At 39.9% G+C, this 17471-nt stretch overlaps 1 protein-coding gene and 1 pseudogene across 3 annotated transcripts in view; both read right to left on the bottom strand.

Annotated features, from left to right (window-relative positions):
* Positions 1 to 11612: 11612 nt before the first annotated feature.
* On the bottom strand, positions 11613 to 14515 carry LOC129473115 (large ribosomal subunit protein uL30m-like; annotated as a pseudogene).
* Positions 14516 to 15180: 665 nt separating this feature from the next.
* The window catches only part of BEND6 (BEN domain containing 6), an 81071-nt gene continuing 78780 nt past the window's right edge, over positions 15181 to 17471 (bottom strand). For all 3 annotated transcript variants that reach the window (XR_010119167.1, XM_063632854.1, XM_055263453.2), the window contains one exon: positions 15181 to 17451. The gene's annotated coding sequence lies outside the window, so the exon portion shown is untranslated. The remainder of the gene's footprint in view (positions 17452 to 17471) is intronic.

The following is a 17471-nucleotide window of genomic DNA, read 5'->3' as shown; positions in this document are numbered from 1 at the left end:
TTTTGCAATTACAAATTATGCTGCTATAAATATGTGTGTGCAAGAATCTTTTTTGTATAATGACTTATTTTTCTGTGATTATTGCTTTTCCTAATAGTAAGATTGCTGGATTAAATGGTAGATCTACTTTTAGTTCTTTAAGGAATATCCACACTGTTTTCCATAATGGTTGTACTAGTTTACATTTCCACTAACAGTGTAAAAGTGTTTTCACCACATCCATGCCAACATCTATTATTTTTTGATTTTTTGATTATGGCCATTCTTGCAGGAGTAAGGTGGAATTGCATTGTAGTTTTGATTTACATTTTCCTGACAATTAGCTGTGTTGAGCATTTTTTCCATATGTTTGTTGGCCATTTGCATATCTTCTTTTGAGAGTTGTCTATTCATGTCCTAAGCCCACTTTTTGATGGGGTTGGTTTTTTTCTTGCTGATTTGTTTGAGTTCTTTGTAGATTCTGGATATTAGTCCTTTGTCAGATGTATAGCTTGTGAAGATTTTTTCCCACTCTGTGGGTCGTCTGTTAACTCTGCTGATTATTTCTTTGCTGTGCAGAAGCTTTTTAGTTTAATTAAGTCCTGTCTATTTATCTTTGTTTCTGTTGCATTTGCTTTTGGGTTCTTGGTCATGAAATCTTTGCCTAAGCCAATGTCTAGGTTTTTTCCGGTGTTATCTTGTACAATTTTTATGGTTTCAGGTCTTAGATTTAAGTCTTCGATGCATCTTGAGTTGATTTTTGTATAAGGTGAGAGATGAGGATCCAGTTTAATTCTTCTACATGTGGGTCACCAATTATCCCAGCATCATTTGTTGAAAAGGGTGTCCTTTCCCCACTTTATGTTTTTGTTTGCTTTGCCAAAGATCAGTTGGCCACAAGTATTTGCTTTATTTCTGGGTTTCTATTCTGTTCTGTTGGTCTATGTGCCTATTTTTATACCAGCACTACACTGTTTTGATGACTATGGCTTTGTATATAGTTTGAAGTTGGGTAATGTGATGCCTCTAGATTTCTTGTTTGTGCTTACTCTTGCTTTGGCTATGTGGGCTTTTTTTGATTCCATATGAATTTTAGGATTGTTTTTCCTAGTTCTGTGAAAAAAGATGGTAGTATTTTGATGGGAATTGCGTTGAGTTTGTAGATTGCTTTTGGCAGTATGATCATTTTCACAATATTGATTCTATCCATCCATGAGCATGGGATGTGTTTCCATTTGTTTGTGTCGTCTATAATTTCTTTCAGCAGTGTTTCGTAGTTTTCCTTGTAGAGGTCTTTCACCTCCTTGGTTAGGTATATTCTTAAGTACCTTATTTTATTTATTTATTTAATTTTTATAGCTGTTGTAAAAGGGGTTGAGTTCTTGATTTGATTCTCAGCTTGGTTGCTGTTGGTGTATAGCAGAGCTACTGATTTGTGGACATTAATTTTGTATCCTGAAACTTTACTGAATTCATTTACCAGTTCCAGGAGCTTTTTGGATGGGTCTTTAGGGTTTTCTAGGTATATGATCATATCATCAGCAAACAGCAACAGTTTGACTTCCTCTTTACCAGTTTGGATGCGCTACATTAAGGGCGCCTGAAGCCCACTAACACTGTAGTTCTTGCAGACTCATAGAGGTACCACCTTGGGGGTCTTGAATTAGATCCGGAAAAATTATCTGGATTACCAGACAAAGACTCTTGCTCTCTTCCCTTATTTTCTCCCAAACAAACAGAGTCCCTCCCTCTGTGCTGAGCTTCCTGAAGCTAGATGAGGGGTGACATAAGCACTGCTGTGGCCACCACTACTGGTACTGGACTGGGTCAAACCTGAAGTGAGCATAGTACTGAGTCTTACCTACGGCCTGCTGTAACCACTACCTGGCTGCCTCCTATGTTTGCTGAAGTCTCCAGAGCTCTGCAATTAACAAGTAGTGAAGCCAGCCAGTCTTATTTCCTTCCCTTCAGGGTGGCAAGTTCCCCTGAGCTCCAGGTGGGTCTAGAAATGATGTCCAGGACCCAGGGACTAGATTCAGAAACCTTAGAAATATACCTGGTGGCTCTATTCTACTGCAGCTACACTGGCACTGAAACCACAAGATTAAGTCTTTCCCACTCTTCGCTCCCTTTTTCCCAGGCAGAGGAGCCTCCCCCTGTGTACACTACCACCACATGCCCACAGGGAGTACTGCCTGAGTACCGCCAGTGGTCCCTTAATGCACAAGGGCTCTTTAGTCAGCTTGTGGTGAATGCTACCCGTCCTGGGACTCACCCTTTAGGGCACTGGACTCCCCTCTAGCCCAGGGCCGGTCCATCCCTGGGCTAGATATACCATCCACAAGCCAAGGCCTGGAAATTGGGACCCCACAAGACCACTTGGTGCTCTTCCTCACCGTAGTCAAGCTGGTACCTATGCTGCAAGACAAAGTACCCTGTATACTTCCCTCTCCTTTTCTCAGGCAGAAGAAGTTTCTCACTGTAGCCATCACAGCTGTGAATAGGCTGGGTCACACCTGAAGCCAGCCCCTCTCAGAGTCTCACCCAAGGCCCACAGCGTGTACTACTTGGTTACCACTACTGATAATTCAGGCCCCAAGAGCTCTTTAGTCAGCAGGTGATGAATCTTGCCAGGACTGAGTCCTTCCTTTCAAGGCAGTGGGTTCCCTTCTGGACCAGGGTGTATCTAGAAATGCTGTCCAGGAACTAGGGCCTGGAAAAGGGGCCTCATGACCGATACCCAGTACCCAATCCTGCTGTGGCTGAGCTGGTATTCAAGTTGCAAGGCAAAGTCCTCTTTACTTTTCCCCCTCTTTTCCTCAAACAGAAGGAAGGGGTCTCTTTTGGACCTGTAAGCTATGCTACCTGGGGTTGGGGCAGGGGTGATGCAAGCACTCCCTTAGCTGCACCAACTGCTCTCTGACTTGGTCATGTGTCCCTTAAATCCACTGGCTCCAATCCCAGCATATCTCCACAATTTACCTAGAAGGTGCAGTCTTTGTGGCCTAGACAGCCTATCACGTTTATTTAGGATCGCAGAGCACTGTAGCCTGCGATTGCGAGGCTAGCCAAGACTCAGTTCCAACTGCTGGGATAGGTGAATACCCTCTTGCTAGGGCTCTTTAAAATTCTCCCTCTGTGGGCACAGGCTGAGTTCTGCTACATGTTGGCAGCACTGAGTTCCAATGTAAAGTCCTCCAATTGCTGTGCTTTCCCTCCCCTAAGTGCACAATTCTCTATGCCGTGTGGCCACTGCTGGTGGATGGGGAAGGGGTGGTGTCAGCAATTCGAGACTGTCTTTTCTATCCACTTCAGTGCCTCTTCCAGTGTTGTGAAGGTAAAACCAGTTACTGTGATCATCCACCTCATTTTTGGTTCTCATGAAAGTGCTTTTTTGTATAGATAGCTGTAAAATTTGGTATTCCTGCAGGAAGGAAGATCGGTGGAGGCTTCTACTTGCCACCTTGCTCCACCCGCTCACAGAGTATTTTTGTTTTTTCAGGAGGAGAAGGCTTCCACAGGGAGTTCTTAAAAATAAAAACAAATCATTATTTCTTCTCCCCTCAACCCCCACCCCCACACTTTTTCTGGAGTCTAAAATTTACCTCTTTGGGTACCAAAGTTTTTGCTCTTCCTTGATTCTTACACACTCTGTGTGTCTCATCTCACTAACTATAACCTCATGTTTTTTTCCCAATTATTTCCTACTTTCACTCAGAGCTTTTGTCAAGAGGATTTGGGTGTAAGAGGGAGAAAAATACTTTCATAGAAAAGCATTTTTATACAACTTAACCAGGATTAAGTCTGATATCTCCTAGGCTCCCTTAAGCCAGGCTGTAGGAAAAAGAATAATGGAAGAAGAACAGTGCAAGAAGCCAGGTCAAAGCAAAATTCTGAATGTTCAAAATTTTCAAAATAGATTTGTATAACTTCCCACACCTTTTGTTCCAATCATATTCAGTAGCAGCCTAATAAAGATAATCCCATTATGAGGACACCCCATTATAATCACATTGTGGGGACAACAATCAAACTGCTGAGGAGTATATAACAGGAAAAAGTAAGATTAATAGAGTCATGTGATCAGCTCATTGTTGAGTAACTTCTGCCATTAAAGGTACAAATTGTCAGACTGCATAGTCTAGAAAGCCAAACGCAAAAATTCAATAGCAATAATGTATCTTCAAGAGGTGATTGAAAGTCTGATGATTTTCAGTCAGTGGAAAATGGGAACAGATGGGAGACGTAGGGAAGGACTCCAAGCCATGTGTCCTTCCCCACCTGAAGCTTTCAGCAGGAATCATAAATCTGCCAGGCAGTATCCTCTGAAATCTGTGCAGCATTTGCTCTTGATTGGATATTTTCCTCACATACGTGTGCTGATGAGACTCAGTTGCAAGGCAGACCCTCTGCAGATCTCTGGAGTTCTTTGACTGTCTCCTCTCTGGTGCTCTTCTCTGTGTGCTCTGGCTACCTTGACTTCCCTGGACTCTCAAGTCTATCTCCTCAACTTAGGGAGACCAACAGGCTATTCCTGGGTTTCTCTTCCTTGCTTCTTGGCCTAGAAACTTCCTCCAAGAAAAAGCTGGGTCAATTTTAAGGTTTTCTGTCTTCTGAGGATCACTGTCCTTCAATGTTTGACATGCAATATGTTGAGGGCTGCTGTTTCATATATTTTATATAGTGTTTTAGTTGGAAGAGTAAATCCAGTCCTCAATACTTCATTTTGATCCAAATCAAAACTCTCAGTTTAATAGTTTTCTGCCTCGAAATGAATACTTCTTTCCTTCTGGTAGTCCTTTAGTGTGTGGAGTTGAACCAGTCTAATTAGGAGGTGGGTGAGATGTGGAATTTATTGTTGTCATGCTTCTCTCACTGCACATCAGGCTTCAGATTGCTCTGTGCTTAGTCTGGGGGCTGCCTTACTAGAGGATTTATTTCAGCGTCTACTGCAACCTCAAACTTTAGGTCTTCTCTTTTTGGTATTCCTTAGAAAAGGCCACTCCGCCCCAAGCTCTTGCCCCTCTCCCAGCAGTCCAGGGGTAGATTGCCCTTACCTGTTATTTGATGCTTTTTTTTTGTCGTTGAGACAGGGTTTTGCTCTGTCACCTAGGATGGAGTGCAGTGGCATCACAGCTAACTGCAGCCTCAACCACCCATGCTCAATTAATTCCCCCACCTCAGCCTTTCGAGTAGCTGGGACCACAGACACATGTCATCATGCCTGGCTAATTTTTGTATTTTTTTCTACAGAGACAGGGTTTTACCACATTGCCCAGGCTGGTCTTGAACTCTTGAGCTCAAGGATCTGCCCACCTCCCAAAGTACTGGGATTACAGGCATGAGCCACCACACATGGCTGACAGGTGGCATTCTCTATTCTAATTAAGACTATCTCAGGCAATGTGCCCCTGAGTCTCAGGGTGGGGACTTTCCAGTGATCCAGTTTTCTCCCAGCTGTTGGTATGAGCCCAATAAATGTTCTATTTCCCTACAGGGTAATTGTTTTTTCTTTTTCTCTCTCTTTCTTGCAATGGGGCTTCACCAGGGCTCTGAAGGGTGACTGAGTTCCATGCCCTTTTTCCAGCAGCTGAAGATGTGTTTCATAGAGATACAGGGAAGAGGTCTTCTTTCCTTTTCTACAGCAGCTTCTGTTCTCTCCTTCCCCCAACCTTCTCCACCACTCTCCCGCTCCACCCCATCTGCTCCATAAGAGATGCTTTCTCAGCACTGTCACTGCCTCCAAGAAAAGGAAAAACAAGCTGGGTGTGGTGGCTCATGCCTGTAATCCCAGCACTTTGGGAGGCAGATCACGAGGTCAAGAGATTGAGATCATCCTGGCCAACATGGTGAAACCCCGTCTCTACTAAAAATACAAAAATTAGCTGGGCGTGGTGGCACATGCCTGTAGTCCCAGCTACTCGGGAGGCTGAGGCAGGAGAATCACTTGAACCCCGGAGGTGGAGGTTGCAGTGAGCCAAGATCGCGCCATTGCACTCCAGTCTGGGCGACAAGAGTGAAATACTCAGTCTCAGGAAAAAAAAAAAAAAAAGGAAAGGAAGAACAACACAGCCTGGATGACAGTACATTTGTTTACAGAAGCATTTACTAAATATTTTAAGTCCACTGTTGAGACATATTGCTCAGATACAAAGATTTCTTACAAAATATTACTGCTCATTGACAATGCAGCTGGTAATCTAAGAGCTCTTATAAAGATATACAAAGAGATTAATGTTGTTTTCATGCCTGCTAAAACAGCATCCATTCTTTAGCTCATGGATCAAGGAGTAATTTTGACTTTCGAGTCTTATTATTTAAGAAATACATTTCAGGCTGGGTGCAGTGGCTCACGCCTGTAATCCCAGCACTTTGGAAAGCCTAGGCAGGTGGATCACCTGAAATCAGGAGTTCAAGACCAGCCTGGCCAACATGGTGAAACCCCCATCTCTACTAAAAATACAATAATTAGCTGGGCAAGGTGGTAGGGGCCTGTAATCCCAGATGCTCAGGAGGCTGAGGCAGGATAATCACTTGAACCCGGGAGGTGGAGGTTTTAGTGAGCCGAGATTGTGCCACTGCACTCCAGCTTGGGTGACAAGAGCGAAACTCAGCCTCAGAAAAAAAAAAAATACACTTCATAAGACCATAGCTGCCATCGAGAGTGATTCCTCTGATGGATCTGGGCAAAGTAAATTGTAAACCTTCTGGAAAGCATTAACTATTCTAGATACCATTAATATATGTGATTTACAGGAGGAGGTCAAAATATCAACATCAACAAGAGTTTGGAAAAAGTTGACTCCAACCCTCATGGGTGACTTTTAGGGTTTGGGACTTCAGCGAAGGAAGTCATTGAAGATGTGGAGGAAATAGCAAGAGTTAAATTAATTCTAGAGTTAATTCTAATTCTAATTCGAATCTTAGTTAGAATTAGATATGGAGCCTGGAGATGGGACTGAATTGCTACAATCTCATGATAAAACTTGAACAGATGAGGAGTTGCTTCTTATGGATAAGCAAAGAAAGTAGTTTTTTGAGATGGAATCTACTCCTGGTGAAGATGCTGTACACATTGTTGAAATGACAACAAAGGATTTAGAATATTACATAAACTTAGCTAATAAAGCCATGTCAGAGTTTAAGAGGATTGACTGATTTCAAAATAAGTCCCACTGTCGTTAAAATACTATCAAACAACATCACATGCCATAAGGAAATCTTTCATGAAATAATCAATATGGCAAACTTCATTGCTGTCTTATTTTGAAAAATTGCCACGGATACCTTAACCTTCACTAACCACCATTTTGATCAGTCAGCAGCCATCGACATGGAGATAAGACTGCCCACCAGCAAGAAGATTACAACTCATTGGAAGCTCTGATGATTGTTATCACTTTTAAGCAATAAACTTTTTTGTTTCTTTGCTTTGTTTTTTTGTAGAAACAAGGTTGGGGTCTTGCTTTGTTGTCCAGGTTGGTCTCTAACTCCTGGCTTCAAGTGATCCTCCTACCTTGGCCTCCCGAAGTGTTGAGATTATAGGTATAAGCCACTGCACCCAGCTGCAATAAAGTATTTTTAAGTTAAGATACGTACTTTTAAAAGACATAATTTATTGCACTACAGTATAGTGTAAACATAAATTTTACTTGCACTGGGAAGCCAAAACATTCATGTGACTTGCTTGTTGTGATATTTACTGTATTGCAGAGGTCTGGAACCAAACCTGCAATATCTCTGAGGTATGCCTGTGTTCTTCAGATGAATCATTCTCTAGAGAACTTACATCATTTTCTGGCCTTCTCTGGTTCATTTTTTATAATCAAGTGCTTGTTTCTGAGGGACATACTAATAAATGCACGAATTGGCTTAAATCAGGGAAACTGAGACTTTTAGTACTGAGGACTATTCAAAATTCCTTCTTAAATGTATCTTATTCTCCTGAAGGTTTAGAAATTCTTTAAATATGACTCTCAAATCTGCATTTGGCCTGATTCAAAATCTACTCTCCCTAGATTTAAGTGGAGATTATACCTTTACTGTCACCAATACAAGTTCAGGTGGAAAGGGAGAAGACTTATGGAAGGCATCTACTCACAGGACATTCCCTATATGAATGTCATAGGAGATGCCCAAGGCCCATGACTCTAGGTGTGTTTCTGGGAATGGGGGAGCTGCAGACACTTCAGTCTGGTTTTGGAATATTGTCACTTCTAGCCCCCTTTCTTGGTCCTCTATGAAAAATATGAGCAAGCAGAAAACCCACGGAATCATTTGGGAGAAATATTCATTCCCAATAAATAATTGTCAGTATAAGCTTATATGTATGAATAGCTCAACAAAACAGCTGGGTTCCTATCTAATGACCCATCAGACAAAAGAAAAAAACAAAAATTATAGATATTATAGTAAGAATATCATAAGGAAAAAGACACCAAAATGATAATAATAAGAAGAAATCTTGGGTGAAACAGAGATTTTGTGTGGAAAAATATTTCAAAAAGAAGGACAGCAGTAATAAAAATTGTCAGAGAGATACAGGTAGTTTTCTTGGTCTGCTTGAGCTACTATAACAGAATATCATAGACTGGATGGCATATAAACAACAGAAATTTATCTTTCATTGTCCTGGAGGCTAAGAAGTCCAAGGTCAAGGTGCCAGCAGATTCAGTGTCTGGTGAGGGCCTGCTTCCTGGTTCATAGACTGCTGTTTTTTTGCTGTGTTCTCCATGGCAGAAAAGGTGAGGGACCTCTCTGGGGCCTCTTTTGTAAGAGCACTAATTCCATTCATGAGGGCAGAGCCTCCCAAATATCCCACCGCCAAATACCCTCAATTTAGGGATTAGATTTTAAAATATAACTTTGCAGAGGGATGGGGAGTGGAACACAAACATCCAGTCTATAGCAATACAGCATGCACATATAAGCCTATAATTTTATGAAAAAGGAGTAATCACTGAACAGGAAAAAACTCTTGGAAATTAGAATTTTGATGGAAAAATAAATAATTTAATAGATTGGTTTAAAATATATAATAAAATCTTCCAGAAAGCAGAAAAAAGAAAGAAGCAAGGAGATTAACAAATTACAAAGATAAGAAGTCAACAGAATCAATATATTATCATCAAATTGACAAATTAATTGGAATACTGGAAATATCTATCTATATCTCTGTATGTCCCCAGAATTAAAGGACGTAAGTATCCAGTTTGAAAGGGTCCATCATGTGCCCAGTGCAATTAATAAAAAAAATATACAACAAAGCACATTTCCATCAAATTCTACTATATTGGGGAAAGAGAAAATTAAAGGAGCCTCGGAGAGAATGGAGAAACATTTTCTGAATAAAAGAATGAGAATTAGAATGACGTTAGTCTTCATTGTAACATAGGGTTTCCAGATTTAGTAAATAAAAATACAGGACACACAGTTAAATTTGAATTTCATATGATTGAGTAACGATTTAGTGTAAGGTTATGCCAAATATTACATGAGATATAGCGAGAAATATTCATTTTTAATCTGATTCAAATTTAACTGAGCAGCCATCTTTACCAGCAATCCTGCAGTAGCAGCACTGGATCTAACTCTTCCGCATGATTATGAAAGTGGACTGTCTTACCTTTTTGCTCCTCTAAGAAATAAGGAAAAAACAACACAGAGAAATAAAAACAGAACAACAGCAGTAAAAACAAAATACCAGGTCTGGTATTTTTAGCGATGTAAGTGACCGAAAATCTCTACAGAATCCAAAGACTTTCAAAAGTTGCTGTTAGAAGTTAAATTGGGCACAAATGCAAACAAAAGGTCAAGGTACTTCATGAATGGTAGATCTCAGAGAGCATCAATAAAAGTATACTTCCTGAAAATGAAACCACCTTTGCAAAAGTTATAACAGTGAGAAAATTTTGACAGTGGAGGGGATCTGACCTAACCAACTCCATTTTGCTTCTAACCTCCAAGCTGCCCTTGCTCATTCCTGACCAAAGTTCAAGAAAAATATTTCAAGACACATGTCTTCCATCTACCCCGCCAGCTACTTGTTTCTTTTGGTTTATACCAAACTCCCAGAAGGGTATGAACCTTGCAGGTATTTGCTTGCCCCTTGTAAAATTACTTTCATTGCGGGTAAACCTAGTGGTATGCCCTTGAGTTTTCACTGAAAATCATTGTAAGGAGAGATTTATGTGAATTAAGATATGCTTAAACCCACCATTTGACAGATACCTGATAGACATTGCCTCATTCAAATCTAAACTTTGTGAGTAAGTGGTATCATCCCTGTTTTATAATTAACTAAACTGAGACAAATAAAATGGTATTTTGTCCAAAGGTATGGTGTTTGGACATGTCAGAAACAGAAGTAAAACCCAAGTCTATGCTATTTTTAGTCTAGAACAATAGTCAACATCTTCTACATTTGCTGCAAAACAAAGTGATTGTCCATTGTAAAATTTTACATGATACTCCTTATTAAAATTTCCTCCAGAATTTAATGCAATAAAACCTTTATTTCGCTGAGGAACTTCTTGCATCCTTGTTTCTTTAATAAAATATGTAATTTGCCCGGGTGCGGTGGCTCCTGCCTGTAATCCCAGTACTTTGGGAGACCGCGGCGGGTGGATTGCTTGAGGTCAGGAGTTTGAGCCAGCCTGTCCAACATGGTGAAACCCTGTCTCTACTAAAAATACCCAAGTTAGCTGGGCGTGGTGGCAGGCATCTGTAATCCCAGCTACTGGGGAGGCTGAGGCAGGAGAATCGCCTGAACCCGAAAGGCAGAGGTTGCAGTGAGCTGAGATCGCGCCACTGCACTCCAGCCTGTGTGACAGAATGAGACTCCATCTCAAAAAATAAAAATAAAAATAAACTATGTAACATAACTTTTACCTCAGAAACTCAAATTTAACTCAGTCACAACATCTATATTAACCAGTATAATAGTTCCTTTGCAAACTGCTGCCACTATTTCTTCTTTTGGAAATCAATGGTATGTAAATAAACAAGTGTAAATACACACTCATGCAGACATGAACACAGGCAGTCAAACTGTATCAGAGGAATTGATATACACATAATACTACTTAATACTAGTGAAAAAGAGGTAAGTGCCAAAAGATAGGATCAGATATGTTGTCGCAATATTAAAGATGGGAAGAGGTGAACTTGGTTTCTCAAATCGCCCACTTGACCCTCTTCCAAGTTGTACTTTCCTTCTTTTCTTTCCTTTCCTTCCTGTTCTAAATAAAACTTTTTAATAAACTTGCACTCCTGCTCTGAAACTTGCCTCGGTCTCTCCTTCTACTTTATGCCCTTCAGTTGAATTCTTTCTCCTGAGGAGGCAAAAATTGAGGTTGCTGCAGACCCCTATGGATTCGCCGGTAGCAATCCTGAAGACTCCTGTGTATACATGTTAAATAAATTTGTATGCTGTTTCTACTATTGATCAATCTGCCTCATGTTAGTGATGTAACTGCCCAAAGAGTTCACCTTGCCTGCTGCCTAGACAGAGCTGATTTATCAAGAGAGGGGAGTTGCAATGGCCAAAGAGTAGTTCACGGAGATCCTGCTGTGTGGGAGACCGGAGTTTTATTATTATTCAAATCAGTCTCCCCGAGCATTCGGAATCAGAGTTGTTGTTTTTTTTTTTTTGCCTTTAAGCTTATTTATTTATGGGATCTGGTTTCACTGTGGGTGGCACTTCCACTTTAATGCAATGATCAAAAACATTAAGATCTATGACAGGATGGATATTGGGACAATAAGCATGGCAATGTCATTGTTGCCAAGCCAAATTTTACAAGAGGCAAAGGAAAGCAAAGGGTAACTAGAATGCAGAGGTTCTTCATCATCATCTTCAGTCAGCTGTCACAGAATTTCCCACTATTGAACCCCCCCTTACAATTCTTACTTCTCCTCACCCCACCAGGTATCTGAAATAGAAAAAAAAAGGAAATAATTCCCCCTGAGAGACTTCTGCCTCCTTCTTTTTTCTTTTCAATAGCAACTTCAACTGTTGACAGAGCTTCCTTAGGATTCAAAGAAAAAATTTGAAGCTGAAAACAGAATAGTCTGTTTTTGAATAAATCCTAAAATATTTTCATTTCACACCCTTGTTCCATGAGGAAAAAATTTACATAGTGACGAATATGTTTTGTTCAGGCAGTGTGCAATAATAAAGTTTAGGCCAAATTAGATTTATAATTAGGAAACAAATGCTGGTTTGGTACTAAATTTAGGGATAAAATGAACCCATATCCGCATATGTACTTATAGACACTAAAGCACAAAACAGATAATCTAGCTGGCATCCAGTGTTTCTTGACTTTGGCTGAATCTCTGTTCCCCAGAACAGACTGTAAGCTCCAAAAGGTGGGGACCACATTTTGGTCAGCTTTGGATTTTTTCAACACATTGCACAGGGTTCATGCAAAGAGCCACTCACAGAAATTGTTGAATTCACTCAAAAAAGAAGATAATTTTGGCTGAGTACCGTGGTTCATGTGTGTAATCCCAGCATTTTGGGAAGCCGAGGTGGGAGGATGGCCTGAACCCGGGATTAGAGACCAGCTCGGACAACATAGTGAGTCCCCATCTCTATGAAAAAACTTTTAAAAATTAGCTGGGTGTGGTGGCACACTGCCTGCAGTCCCAGCTACTCTGGAGGCTGAGGCAGGAGGATCACTTGAGTCCAGGATGTTGAGGCTGCAGTGAACTGAAATCATGCCACTGCACTCCAGCTTGGGTGACAGAGCAAGACCCCGTCTCAAAAACAACAAGAACAATAATGCAATTTTTATAAAACAGTTAATGAGGCTTGCTAAGGTGGCATTAGACCCAAACGTAGATGTTCAAACAATGCCATTCTTACCCATTTTGGAGTGAAACAGTGAAAGGGAAAGGACAGAGAATTAAACCAAATTAAACTACAATCTCCAAGTCTGTAGTAAAAAAGAACTGCAGCAGGTTTAGTCAGTGAAATTTTTTTTTTTCCCCTGAGACGGAGTGTCATCCTGTCGCCCAGGCTGGAGTGCAGGGGCACCATCTCAGCTCACTGCAACCTCCGCCTCCCTGGCTCAAGCGATCATCCCGCCTCAGCCTCCTGAGCAGCTGGGACCACAGACATGCGCCACCACGCCCGGCCAATTTTGTATTTTCAGTGGAGACGGGGGTTGCTCCATGTTGGTCAGGCTGGTCTCGAACTCCTGACCTCAGGTGATCCGCCCGCCTCAGCCTCCCAAAGTGCTGGGACCACAGGTGAGCCATCACGCCCAGCCTGAAAATGGTTTTTAAAACATATTTGAATGAAAACACTTTCTCACTATCTTTAAATAAAAACAATTTGCATTTTCCAATCGGAAGCTGCTGGAGCACTAGGACGCAGGTGCTTTCTGCTCCCCAGGTTTCAGACGCCACCGCACTACTAACTCCCCAGGGCTTTTGAGGCATGTGTGAGACATGTTCTCCTCTGTTGGAAGTCCTTGTGGCAACTTCAAGGGCTTGGTTCTTATCAAACGCTTAACCACTTTCAATTTTGCATTCACTAAAGGGATATTCTGGTGAACTTGAGGGATATGTGATTTTTCCAATCCAAGCATATTTATTGTATCTTTTTCCCAATATGGACATATTTTGTACTTTTTATTCTGGTAACAATATGCAGTTTATGAGGGTTCTGTGGATCCCCACCATATTTTTCATGCTTTTCAGGTGAGGCCTGAAACACTTTATCCGGAATTCTTGATCTGGTGAATTTGTGACGAATCCAATCTGTACAAATGAGAGTCCACACCTTTTGTCACGGTCTGTAGTCTGCCTGGGGGCCCTCTGAACTACTAAGCGCAAAAATCTCAGCCATAAGTGTAGTGATTGCTCTCTTTAGAGGCAGCACTTGCTAAACGTTTAGACTGAACTTTTCCACCGAAGGGCAAGATCAGAGTTTTTAAGGATAATTTGGCGGGTATGGGCTCAGAAAGTGGGGAGTACTGACTGGTCAGATTGCAGATGAAATCAGGGGGTCAAAGTGAGTTCTTGCTGACTTCTGTTCCTGAGTGGGACTGCAGAACTGGTTGAGCCAGATCGTTGGTCTGGGTGGTGTCATCTGCTGCATCGCGATCAGGGTCTGCAAAATATCTCAAGTACTGATCTTAGGTTTTGCAACAGTGATGTTATTCTCAAGAGGAATTTGGGGAGGTTCAGACTCTTGCAGCCAGAGGCTGCATGGCCCCTAAACCATAATTTCTAATCTTGTAGCTAATTTGTTAGTCCTACAAAAGCAGACTGGTGGCCAGGCAAGAAGGGGATTTTTGGGAAAGGGCTATTATCAATTTTGTTTCAGAGTTTAAACTATAAATTATTTCCCAAGGTTAGTTCGGCCTATGCCCAGGAATGAACAGACAGTTTAGAGGTTAGAAGGAAGATGGGGTCAGTTAGGTCTGATCTCTTTCACTGTCATAATTTCCTCAGTTACGATTTTTGCAAAGGCGGTTTCAGTGATTTTTAGCAAATCTTTATGGGGGTCAAGAGCCCATGACATCCACAATAACTCACTGCAGCCTTGACCTCCTGGGCTCAAGTGATCCTCCCACCTCAGCTTCCCAAGTAGCTGGGACTACAGGCACAGGCTACAATGCCCAGCTATTCTTTCTTTTTCTTTCTTTCTTTCTTTCTTTCTCTTTCTTTCTTTCTTCTTTCTTTCTTTTTCTTTCTTTCTTTCTTTCTTTCTTTCTTTCTTTCTTTCTTTCTTCTTTCTTTTTCTTTCTTTCTTCTCTTTCTTCCTTCTTTTTTTCTTTCTTCTTTCTTTTTCTCTCTTTCTTTCTTTCTTTCTTCTTTATTTCTTTCTTCTTTCTTTCTTTTTTTTTTTTTTTTTTTTTAGTAAAGACAGGTTTTGCCCGGCCAAGGGCTTTGCTCTTTGTTTACAGGTCCTGAAGGGCCTGGGAAGTGCAGGGCTGGTGACAGAAACCCTTTCAAATTCAGCTTAGAACAGAGAACTAGAGGAAGCAAGGATGCACAAAAAAATTTCCCAGAAAAGCCATACTTGTCAGGATCACTGCTCTCTGTGACAGCAAAGAAAGGGCCTTTGCAAGGTTTAAAGCCCAAAAGAAAACCCTGGAGTCTCCTAACATCCACGAAACTGCCCATAAATTGCGGGTCCAGGAAAACCTATGTCATTAAACAATAAGTGTTCAAGAAAGACTATAGCACAGCATCAATACAAAGATTTTATAAGAAACAATTCGATAAAGCTGGAAAAATGGATAAATGCATGAAAACATTCACAAGAAGGATGATGTCACAGAACTAGCGAGAATGCTGACCATGTCATATATCCACCACAGGATAAAGTTTTTAGTGAAATGATCACCTCTGTGTAGGAAAATCACAGAACACACATGTAGGAACTCGTGTTAGTAAGTTTTTTCTTTGGCATTTTGGCTGAACTACCTTTGGATTTAAAATGTATTTCTTATTCAGAGAACATAAAAATATTCTTGTATTTAAAAGTTTTTTCATCTGAGTCCATTTTTTGCTTTTCATTCATCTGAAAGTTTCTATGTAATATGATTTGAAGTAGGAATATAACAATGTTTTCCATTTATTAGTGGTCTCAGTATCATTGAATAAACCTTCCTTTCCCTACTTATTAAAGATTCTGCTTTAACCATTTTCTTAGGTATTATACATGTGAATACATAATATTTGTATATATAGATGCATACATGTATATGAATTGCTTGCTGGGCACTCTCTTCAGTTTTATTAGTTTTCTTATTTTGTAACTCATTTAGAACCAATTTACAAAGATGAATAAAAAATACATTTATTCTATTATCTATAAAGATATCAACATATTTCAAAATACATGACCATACAAGTTCCAGTTGAATAATACAGTTATGTTTTGCAAAAGTAATTTTATTTACCTTTAGTAGGCAAAATTTACATTATCAAGTTGCATTTTTAATAAAGCAAATAGCATACATCTTAGTAAGATTATCCTTTTTCAATATAAATATTAAATGTATTTACTTTCCTGGACGTTGTCTATATATCCTACATAGCATGGCTCTTTACAAGAAAAATGAGTCAGAGCTACATAGTCAAATTGCAATGGTAATGCCTTAATGGATGAGTGAAAAAGCTATCAGCCTAGAAAAAAAAATTTCCCTAATTTTTATGCATTAATAAAGAAACAAGAAAATAACTTTTACCTTTTCAATGTGATTTATTTATGTTTATGTAAAGGTAACAAATGTTACAGAAGTTGTTCCCTTAAGAACATTTATTTTGTACAATCACATTGTTATCAAGCAAGACTTATGGAAAGTTTCCTGGGTCCACAACACTGAACTTTGAAACTACTGTAGCATCCTCTTTTCCAAGTTTAAACATGACTTTGTGCACTGAAGAAGTATGGCTTTGCATTGCAGAGTGGTCACATGTGACAACCTGACACCAAGCAAGAAGGCTTTTGATGAAGAATGTTTTATCTTTTGTTGAGTTACAAAATGGTACTTGCATGTGTGTGATTATCAAACCCATATTTTTTTTTCATTTTTCTTCTGCTACAATAAAAATAAACCAGTTAAAACTAAGCAGTATAGCAATGTAATCGACCAACTATCTATCATGTTATACCTTATATACGATGTGTTAGGTGATATTGATGCTTTATATTACACATCTGTATTTAATATACTTTGGGCAATACAAAGTTAGAACATGTCTGGTAAATAAACAAGCAAAAAGATTTCCCTGAAAATTGATGCATTGTTTTAACAATCATGAACACTTAGGTTTATTCTTCAGAAGTGTGGTGGAATTGTTTAATATTAAAATAAAACATCTTTCTGTTGTCATTTTTTTCATATTCCTATTTTATACATTTTTAGATAACAGAATAATCCTATAATTTTATTGCTAAAACATTATTACTTGGTTAGACATGATTATCAGATTTTGGGCTGACTTTGTTGTTCTCATATTTGCCAACATTAATTATTTCACTGTTTACTTTTGCAAGCATGTGCTTATGCTAAAGATCCAAAAACTATAATGGGAAGTCATTGGTAATAATCAATGTACAATGATTGGTTAGGACAATGACTAATCTTATGGGCTGAAGTTTTGGCTGCTATGATAAGAGCTCTGACTATCCTGTTAGATTAACTGTACAGAGGGGTATTTGGGGATTGGGAAATGCTTATTTCCAAAGAAACCATATTGCATGCTTATTTGACTGGCAGAAATTCTCTGGTTTGATGCATCACTAGTACTGAGGGTGGAATCTACATGCAGCTTCTTCAGCAAGCTTGTTGGTCCCTTAGGAGAGTTCAGCAATGTTACATATGTCTTACAGCCTGTCACTGCACATGTCTGTCTTTCTCACTGCCAGGAAGGCTGCAGATTCTCCAACAAAATCCGGTGATAGATTTAGAATTGAAGGTGCTTTGTTTCAGATACCTGTAATACCTATAAGAAGCAAATTTCAA

The sequence above is a fragment of the Symphalangus syndactylus genome, chromosome 23 (genome assembly GCF_028878055.3).
Source record: "Symphalangus syndactylus isolate Jambi chromosome 23, NHGRI_mSymSyn1-v2.1_pri, whole genome shotgun sequence".
Classification (NCBI taxonomy): domain Eukaryota; kingdom Metazoa; phylum Chordata; class Mammalia; order Primates; family Hylobatidae; genus Symphalangus; species Symphalangus syndactylus.
The sequence above is the reverse complement of the archived record's forward strand: the minus strand, read 5'-3'. Positions and strand labels throughout refer to the sequence as shown.